This window comes from Protopterus annectens, chromosome 1.part1 (assembly GCF_019279795.1).
Source record: "Protopterus annectens isolate FY-2018-M chromosome 1.part1, PAN1.0, whole genome shotgun sequence".
NCBI lineage: Eukaryota > Metazoa > Chordata > Ceratodontiformes > Protopteridae > Protopterus > Protopterus annectens.
Genome location: NC_056726.1, coordinates 98,254,690 through 98,265,551, shown reverse-complemented (window position 1 = coordinate 98,265,551; position 10,862 = coordinate 98,254,690).

Sequence of the window (10,862 nt, the reverse complement as noted above, 5' to 3'; positions counted from 1 at the left end):
CCCCGCGGAACTCCCCCCGGCCGCCGAGGGGCGGATCCGCTCTCATCGGGACTTCCGCGGCCCGCTCCTTTCCGGTCCAGAGCTCCACGGTCCCCGTCTCCCCCAGATCTCCTGGAGGCTGCCTGGCAGGGCCGTGTCCCGCGTGCCCTCAGAGCTGCCAGGGGGACCTCCCTCCGATCCAGGCCGGCCCCGTGGTACTCCCTCCGGCCGCGGAGGGGTGGATCCGCTCTCATCGGGACTTCCGCGGCCCTACGCTTTCGCTGTATTTGCTGTGTACTGCTTGCATCACACAGAGTCAGCCCTGAACTACAGTCCTGTCAACTGCTGCATTCACAAGGTAAGTCTCTATCCTACACACTACTTGTAAGGATTACTATAATATGGTACCATATATATGGATCTGCTGCATTTATGCAATGAAATATAGTGGGCTATGTGGAGAGAAGTAACATCCACATGGGACTGCAGGTACCCAGTCCAATAGTGCATGTTCGATGGAATATGCACTACATCAGTCAAGGGAGATGTTAAACAGTGGGGTCACATGATATTTGGACTACTGCCTATCCCAGCAGATCATGTGCTGTTGTTCCCTCACCCCCAACACAGCAGTGTTCCCATATAACTGCTTAAACACTAAGTCAGCAATGGTATAACAGCAGACCAGGCAATCTCAGGGCTGTAACACAGAACTAAATCACACATTGTATGTCACACCTAAAGCAGGAATAACAACGTACATATTTATGCTGTTGATTGCACGATGAATAACTCACTGTGTCTGGCAGCCTGTGTGACTCAGTGGACTAGGGAAGTTAGCATGGGTGATGGTGTTGATGTTTCTAATCTGGAAATAGGCGCATCTTTTGCATGTAAGGTATTATTATGTTGGTGTTTTCACGGACTGTCAGTCTGTGTGTGGTGCAACATTATGAACCTCAGTCACATATTAAGTACAGCGGACAGCTGGGGAATGCCGTGGACATTTTGAGTGACTTGCAGTACTGCAGAAACAGAGACAGATGTCAATGTCTGTAACATACCTCCCAAACTCTTAGTGCAATAAATCTGTTCAAAGCCCAACAAAATGGGGGGACAAAGGCCCACAATTAGGGACATATGTTAAATACTGCTCTCATAAACATAAACAGTTGCTAAAATAACAGAGTTTGTTTTAACAGACATTTTTCTGAAGGATTTGAAGTCAGACACTCAAGTGTATGTCACTATTTAGTGACTTTAATCCTAAGTTCATCCAAGTGATTTGCCAGAAAACCACAAATTTTATGAGGAACAGACCAAATCTATGAGCCAAAACTCTGGACATTCTGCAAAACTCTGGGCAGTTGAGAGGTATAGTATGTAACACACAAAATCCCTCACTGGAGTACAGGTAGGTGTGGCCTGGAGTCACTTTATAAGTACTGACAGTTACACTGGGCATGCCCAAACACTTAGTTAAAATGTGCGCAATTCTGTTGCTTCATCATTAGACTGATCTGTTTATCCATCTGTAATTATCTCTCTCTCAAATACATAGTATATCTATTTCTATATAGTGTCAAATAGATATATACTGATATATATAGCTATATATATATATATCTCACATTGATACATAGACTCTCACCATATATCTACATAACACATATACATATCACAAACACACACAGCTACATTTATATATACATCCCTGTTAATTACATAAATATGTTTGTGGATTTCTGTATTGTCCAACATACCCTAATAATGGTGAGTAAATATGCACTATCACACTGCTGCACATCATCACGTAGAGAGACGCAGGTCAGCAGATGGTGTAATGCATAATGTTGTCAATGCATGCATGGACAGAGCACATTGTTCCTGCCCACAGGTTTGCCTGTCTAACTGCATGCAGCCACATATGGCCATACTGGTAAATGTACATACATAGCCAGGATAATAGTTATCCCACTGATAGGATACCAGATGCAGATAACAGTATGAAACAATGTCACTCTGCAGACCACAGATGCTGTTCAACACAAGCCTAGTTTGTGTAATGAACAAGTACTGTGCCTACAATAACATATACAACAGACTCAACCTGTGGTGTGTGCAATATGTACTGTGATCTACAGTGAATACGACTAGATAGTTAGGGGTTCTAATCTCACTCCAGGCTACGTGGTGTGTGTGTGTGTGTGTGTGTGTGTGTGTGTGTGTGTGTGTGTGTGTGTGTGTGTGTGTCTGTGTGTGTGTGTGTGTGTGTGTGTGTGTGTGTGTGTGTGTGTGTGTGTGTGTGTGTGTGTGTGCAAAACAACTGCTGTGCCCTTGTGTGCTATCCAACTGCATTGGTTATGCACTTTTTGGCCCTGTAACTTGCTGCTAGCTTGCACACTGCCCTCTTCTACAACACCTGATGATGTCATCCACCTTAAGGCTACCAGCTGACAGTGTAGTATCAAGACTTCAGCCACAGTGCATGTGATAAATACTGTGATCTATAGTGTGTAAGACTAGATAGGTAGGGGTTCTAATCTCAGTACAGGCTACTTAGTGCATGTGTGTGTCCCACTGGCGTAAATATGATCATTTGGCAACACAAAAATAGGTAGGATTTTGCAGTATTTGATTTACAGTGTGTGATGTGCCCCCCCCCCCAAAGGATTAACCACACAAGACCTGCTGTTGTCATCAAGCATAATATGCCCTGAACTGATAGTAATAGCAGACATGAGGTGTGTTTCGTGCATTACGTACTGTGATCTGTTGTGTGTACTATTAAATTGGTAAGTGTTCTCATCTACATACAGCCAACTTGCACTACTTGTGTGCTTTGGCATGTCCTGTATGCAGTGATTGGATGTAGTGCTAGACTCAATTTAGTCATGGTTGTATGTGCACCTGTTAGAGACTTTTACATCATGTTATGGAACCATAGGATGTTGAACTTCACTGGCATAATGGCCATACCGCTATCACAACCATAGACATCTTTATACCTATAGTTACAGGATCAGCACATATTGCCCCAGTCCATGAGGGACACAGACAGATGCCCTGTGATGAGATAACGGTGCCCAGCCAATCATACAGATGGCATGTGGTGAGGTGCACTGAGGTGCTCTGTGTGCCATTAGGTAGGGTTCTGTTTCAAGGGTGTGTTTAAGTCTGCTAGAGAAATCTCTCCCGCAAGCACGTAGTACCAATGTCACATACGAGGTTAATGTCCTTACAGTGAGTTATTCCTCTACTATGTCTCCTACAGATAGGCAGCATATGCAATAAAGCAGGGTCACACATTGCCCCATATGCAAGGCACTGATCACCTCTGAGTAGTCTATATGTCACAGGTGACAAAGACACTAATTGCAGACTATCTCCATTGAACACATACTGAAGATATGAAGTCACCTGTGAGGGACCATACTGTTGTGTGCAACTGCCAGTACTGCTTGGAAAGGTACATCACCAAATGGCTATTGCACTCAGATATTGGCATGCTAAGGGAAGAGTACATGGAGGTTGTAAACATGTCACTTACAGGTGACTGTAGCCTCAGCTATAGCTTCATAGGTACTAGGCTATTTGCCCAAAGGCATTTATAAGCCTAGCCAGAATGTGTTGGCTTTCGCCGCCCCCTTAGATTAGTTCCCTGTGCCTCTGTCCAGCAGAGCCACTGAAGTGATCCCTGGGGTAAACTTTCTGTTTCCCATCCACTCGTCAAGGTTTCTCCTGAAGAGGGTTAGCAAGGAGCTCTGCCTAATGTAGATTGGAATCTTGTTCCAGAGCATGGGAAGTCTCTGGGACAGGAGTCTATCCCTACAGCACGTCCTATTTATTGTTGTGGTGAGGTTTAGATCCCTGGAGCGTGTGGCTCGAGGGGATACGTTTTTCTTTAGGTGGAGCATGTTCATCAATTCTGGGTTGGACATGGCCTTGTATGTCAGGCAGAGATCACCTCTGAGTAGGCAGTATGCAACCAAGTACAGTTGGAGTTTCTTCAATCGAGCTGTGATTAGGTGGGCCACATAGAAGGATTTTCTAACCACTTTGACAATGTGATTATTAAAGGAGAGGTTACTATCTACTTGGGTCCCCAGATCCCTTATTACGTCTTCCGTATTTAGGGGGATACCACCTATGTGGTAGTTTGTGGGTAGTTTGTTTTTTCCAAAGGGGATGACTATGCACCTTTTGGCATTTAGCTTGAGGCCATGGTTTTAACACCAGGTATCTGTCTCAGTGAGACCCTTTTGGAGAATGTCTGTGTCAGCCGGAGAGTCAATTATAGCCCCCAGTTTGCAGTCGTCTGCAAATTTGGTCAGCCATAGTCCTCCTGTGCTTGCCTGTACCTCTGAGAAGTATATGCCAAACAGGAGGGGTCCTAGGACTGATCCCTGGGGAACATCACTTGTAACCGGTTTAGAGTAAGACCTAGCTCCCGCAACTCTTACCATGTGGGTTCTGTCCGTGAGCCAGTTGGCAACCTATCTCATAATGTAGGGGTTTATGTTCAGGCTGTTGAGCTTGTCTATAATACCTGAGCGGGGAATGGTGTCAAAGGCCTTTGCGAGGTCTAGGTAAGCTGTGTGGACCACCGTTCCCTCGTCTATAGCCTTGGTAACTGTCTCAAAGATGTCCACCAGGTTTAGGAGGCATGCTCTGCCCTTAACAAAGCCAAACTGGGTAGGGTCCAGTGTTTGATGGTTTCCAATGTCTCTGTTAATGAGATCTAGGATGATGTGCTCCATAGCTTTGCAGACCAAGCTAGTCAGGCTTATAGGGCGATAGTTTCCAGAGTTCGTTGTGGCTCCACCTTTGTGGAGTGGAATAACCGTTGCTGTGCACCACTCTGTGGGCACGTAGCCTGTGGAGAGGCTGAGTTTAAACAGTGTGTTTAGGTAAGGGGTTAGTTAATCTCTGAGCTCGTGTAGGACACAGCCTAGGACACCGTCCAGTCCCATTGATGCTGTGTTTTTGGCTTTGGAGAGTGCTGTTTTAACCTGAGTGTCTGTGATTTCAGGGGCACTACATTCTTCTGGTATAGTTATGGGCCCTTTTGGGGGTGAGAGGGGGGTGAAATTTGCACTGAACCTGTCTGCCAGGATGTTGGCTATATCAGTCGGTTCAGTGTATTTTGTGCCATTCTGCACTAACGCTGAGCAGATCTGAGAATTGCCACTTAGATTCTTGACATAGCTAAAGAATGCCTTGTGGTTATCTTTGGAGTCCATGGCAATTTTTCTTTCGAAGCTAGCCTTGTATGATTTTATAAGGGAACATAGTTTTTGCTGATACTGATCAGGGATGTCTTCCCTTCTTGGGATTTTACTCTTTTCTGTACTAGTTTCCTCCTTCTATTGTATAGCTTGTTTATGGCAGGGGTCCACCAGACTGGTTTCCTTTTCTTGGAGGAGTGAGTCTTGGTTTTGCTTGGGATAGCATGATCCATGCATTCTTGTAGCTGCCCGTAGAGTGCATTAGTAAAGGATTTTGCAGCTTGGACAGCATTATCCTTTAGCATGGGGGCTTTGAAACTTCCCACCTTGGTCTTAAGTAACGTGAAGTTTGCTTTTGAAAAGTTTTTCATGGTGATTTCTTTGACCAGGGGTGGTGGCGGAATGTGGATATCCAGAGTGATTAGTTTATGGTCAGATCTAATCAGCCATATGATTCCTGTCATAACACTGTAGAGACAGGGTGATCTGAGGCACAATAGGTGCACACCTGTGTGGCCAGGTCTATATGCCCAGTTTGTTCACCCTGAATATGTACATCACATGGTGTGACTGATGTTCTACTTACCAGGTACATAGGTCTAACTGATGGAACTGATACTAACTATATATTTGCATGGAGTTTATGGCCATTAGTATGTCAACAGGCATGTGTTCGCAATATCATGTTGCAGGACTGACATACCACAGAGACTATTAGTGCTCAAAATTTGCAGCCATCAACCAACATTGTGTATTGTGGTTGAATAGATTCCAAGCAGAAGAAAACCCAGGATTGCACTGCTGCTGAAAGATCAGCTTTTGGAGGCAGATGTCCCTATGTTGCATATGTTGCATACTCTCCTCCTCCCAAAAAATTCCAACACATGTGAGAGATGCAACCATATAGCCAAACTGGAGGCTAAGCTCTCTCAACTCAGTACTGGCATAACCAGTCAGGAGGAGAAAGAAACCACACTCACTACAATTCCAGTCTCACATAGACCTACCATGACAGCAAACCAAACACATAAACACACAAAAACATACTTGGAGGCTCTAAATAAAAATCTGCCTAAGCAGCAGAGACCTCCAAAGCAGACACCCAAGCCACCGCTACCCCAAAACAAAACAGGTGCAACACATAGCTCACAAGGTCAGTGTGCCGAACAGTCACAGCCCTTAAGGCTAAACAACACACCTGATACACTTGTAATAGGTGACTCTATCGTCAGGCACACTGACGTCCCGCTCACCAGGATGAACAAGGAGAAGGTCACGGTGAGCTGCCTGTCAGGTGCTGGGATCCACCACATAACACAAGCACTCAGGTCACTCCAAGGCAAGTACAAATATGACTCAGTCATTGTCCATGCTGGTGTGAATGACCTGAGACATACCTCCCTGGACTACATGAAAAGAGACATAGAGGAGCTCTCTGGGCATGTAGCCCAGGCCGGTATGACCCTGACCTTGAGTAGCATCTTACCCTCACCAAGAATGATGCCACAATATGAAGACAAGATGATCAATTTCAACAATTGGCTTAAGTATTGGTGTCATTCAAAGGGGATCCAATGCCTGTCAGCCTGGGATGACATGCTCGACAAGCCATGATGCTTCGCTAGGGACGGCTTTCACCTGTCACCCCTGGGCTTTTGGATATTGGCAAAGGCTCTTGCTACCCCCATAGTGCCTTTTTTAGGCAAGGCTCAAAAGACAAACCCACCTCCATAGGTATCACAAGGGATAAGAAACTAAGAGTAATGCTACTCAACGCCAGAAGTCTAAACCTCAAGATGCACGCACTCGAAACTCTCCTTAGCATGGAGAACATCGATATCTGTGCAGTAACAGAAACCTGGTTCAAGGCTCCCGAGAGCACCCCAGCACTACCAGGTTATACCTCATACCATGCTTTTTGGCCCCAAAACTTGGTCCGAACCACAAAAGGAGGGGGGAGTATCAATATTCATCAAAGATACCCACACCTCCAGGTTGGTGGCACAGCACGAAGCATCAGAGACTATCCACATGCAACTAACAGTGGATAAAACTGCCTTCCAGTTTATAGCCTGCTACAGACCACCCTCTCAAACCCAGGAACCCCACTCGGCCTTCCTGAGAACACTGGAAAATATGAAGTTCTCTCCAAACACCATTATATTGGGCAACTTCAACTACCCAAACATAGACTGGGAGCATTACTCTAGCTCCAACACCTTAGCCCAAAGGTTCCTAGAATTTATAAACTCAAATGCTATAGAACAACTTGTTACCACTCCCACAAGAGGGGAAACATACTGGACCTGATCATCACCAACATGGGGACTTTATGTTCCAGACCAGAAGTGTATCCCTCACTGGTAAGATCAGACCATAAACTAATCTCACTGGATATTCACATCCCGACCCCACCCCCTGCCCAGAAAACCACAGTGAAAAACTTCTCTAAAGCAAATTTCACACTCCTCAAAACCGAAATGGAATCCTTCAAAGCCCCCGGGCCTGTGGAAAATACAGCCCAGACCGCAGAATCCTTTATAAACGCATTCTATGAACACCTTCAGGAATGCATGGATCATGCAATCCCAAATAAAACCAAGACCCAATCCTCCAAAGGCAGACGTCCTGTCTGGTGGACCCCAGCCATAAACAAACTATACAATAGAAGGAGGAAGCTACTACATGATAGAGCAAAATCCCAAAAAGGGAAGGCATCTCTGATCAGTATTAGCAAAAAAACTATGGGCACTCATAAAATTGTCTAAGGCCAGCTTCGAGAGAAAAATTGCACAGGACACTAAGGATAATCGCAAGGCTTTCTTTAGTTATGTTAGTAACCTGGGTGGGAGATGTGCTCAGAATTAGTCCAAAATGACAAAAAATACACCGAACCCACAGACATTGCCAACATGCTAGCTGACAGGTTCAGTGCAAGCTTATCCCCCCTCCCCACTAAAAGGGCAAATATCTATCCCAGCAGAGTGCTGCCCCCCTGACATCTCAGATGCTCAGGTAAGAGCCGCCCTCTCCAAAGCAAAAAACACAGCATGAATGGGACCAGACGTTGTCCCGGGCTGCGTCCTACATGAACTCCAAGAAGAGCTAAACCCAAACATAAAACTACTGTTCAATCTCAGCCTTACTACAGGATATGTACCCAAAGAGTGGCGTACAGCAACAGTGGTCCCTCTCCACAAAGGTGGTGCCTCAACGGATCCTGGAAACTATCGCCCCATAAGCCTAGCTTGGTCTGCAAAGCTATGGAAAGGATCATCATGGACCTCATAAATAAAGATATTGGGGACCTACAGACACTGGATCCTACCCAGTTCGGCTTTGTTAAGGGCAGATCCTGCCTATTAAACCTGGTCGATTTCTTTGAAACAGTCACCAAGGCCACTGACGAGGGGGAGGTGGTCCACACAGCCTACGTGGACCTCGCAAAAGCCTTCGATACAATACCCCACTTGGGCATTATAGATAAGCTCACCAGCTTAAATATAAACCCCTATGTCACTAGATGGGTTGCAAACTGGCTCAAGGACAGAAACCAGATGGTTAGAATTGCTGGAGCCATGTCAGACTCCAAACCAGTTACAAGTGGCATCCCACAAGGCTCAGTCCTGGGACCTCTCTTGTTCGGTATATATTTCTCGGAGGTACAGGCCAACACGGAAGGACTGTGGCTGACCAAGTTCGCAAATGACTGCAAGCAGGGCGCCATAATCGACTCTGCAGCCGACACAAGCATCCTCCAAAAGGGCCTCATAGAAACAGACAACTGGTGCCAGAGCCATGGCCTCAAGCTAAACACCAAAAAGTGTATAGTCATCCCCTTTGGCAAAAACAAAGTGCCCACAAATTACCACATAGGTAGTAATCCATTAAGTACAGAAGAAGTAATTAGGGACCTGGGGACCCAAGTTGATAGCAATCTTTCATTTGACAGCCACGTGGCCAAAGTGGTTAGAAAAACATTTTATATAGCCCACGTAATCATGAAGGGATTCACATCTAGATCAGGGGAGGTCATCGTGCCTCTTTACTCATCCCTCATCAGGCCCATAATTGAGTACAATTCCCCTTTTGGGATGTACCTTACCAGACATCTGCAGCAACTGGAAAGACCCCAAAAGTACCTCACCAAGAGGATCAAAGGGCTCAAACAGATGCCATATGCTGCCCGGTTAAAGAAACTCCAGTTCTACTCAGTGGCATACTGCCTGCTCAGAGGCGATCTGTGCCTGACGTATAAAGCCATGTCCAACCCGGAATTAATGGACATGCTGCACCTCAGAAAATCCAAATCCCATCGAGCCACACGCTCGAGAGACTTGAACCTCAGCACTGAAATAAACAGGACATGCTGGAGGGACAGATTCATAACCCAGAGGCTCCCTTCACTCTGGAATAAAATCCCAGTCCAGGTTAGGCAGAGTCCCTCATTGACTCTCTTCAAGAGGAATCTTGATGAGTGGATGGGAGATCGTAGGTTTACCCCTGGTATCACTTCTGTGTCACTGTTAGACAGAGGCACAGTATACTAACCTCGAAAAAGGGCATAGCAAAATTAATTTAAAATGGGTGGCGAAAGCCAAACACACTCTGGCTAGGCTTATAAATGCCCTAGGGCAGATAACCTAGTATGAACCTATGAACCTATCTGCACCAGCAATGGGCCACTCAGTGACCCCTACAATGATAGTATCATGGATGCCTAAGTGGGTGCTTTGTAAATGTTGCCTGAGCAGGGTATATAGTCAGATGGCTTGGCTGAGTCTAGGGAGTTGTATACCCTGATGTACCCTCACCCAGGTCCACGGTGACTGCCTCAGAAATATCCACCACATGTAAAAGTCATGCTCCCACATCACACATCTAAACTGTGTACAGTCAACAGTGTGTAGAACACATATATGTGTGCTGATCAGCTTCAGGATGAACGTCCCTAAAGCCATACAGATATGGATACTCAGACAAAGAGGTGTATAGTTATATCAGTCAGTGGATGCACATCTCTGTGCAAAGGTATAACAGCTGCCACTGTCCACTCAGCTGGTGTGCAGCCAGTAGTGTTGGTATGATTGCAAGGGTGTCCCAATGGTGTTAGTAATCCTTGTCAGATCGCATGTGGGATGCAGCCTGGAATGTTAGCATGTGCAATAGATGTTGTGTCTCCTCCAGTCAGAGGCCAGTTACAAAATGCTCTGTAAATATGGAAGTTATGGGACAGGTTGTAGGAATGTCATGTGTCACATGTGGTGGGGACAAGCCAGTGTAGTTGACACAGTGTGGGTGTACATATGAGGTCACTGACAATTTGAGCCTCTCCTTTGAGGTCACACATGTAACTACACAGTGAGTTGTGGTTCTGCTTTGCATAGGTGGCTACTTTTGTCACTTACTGTGTCTACTCAATATCAAAACAACACTATGTGCTTCTTTTAGCTGATGAGGTAGTGCCTCCATGTTCGGGGGGAACCCTCATCCCAACTGTCACATAGCACTTTCCACCTGTTACTGTACAGCCTGCTAATGGTAGTGGGTCACCAGTCATGTTTGCTGAGCCATGATGAGCCTGTGTCCCTCCTGTCACATACAGCCAAGTTCATGCAGTTGTAATGTTGCTGACATACTGCATGGGTGTAGAGC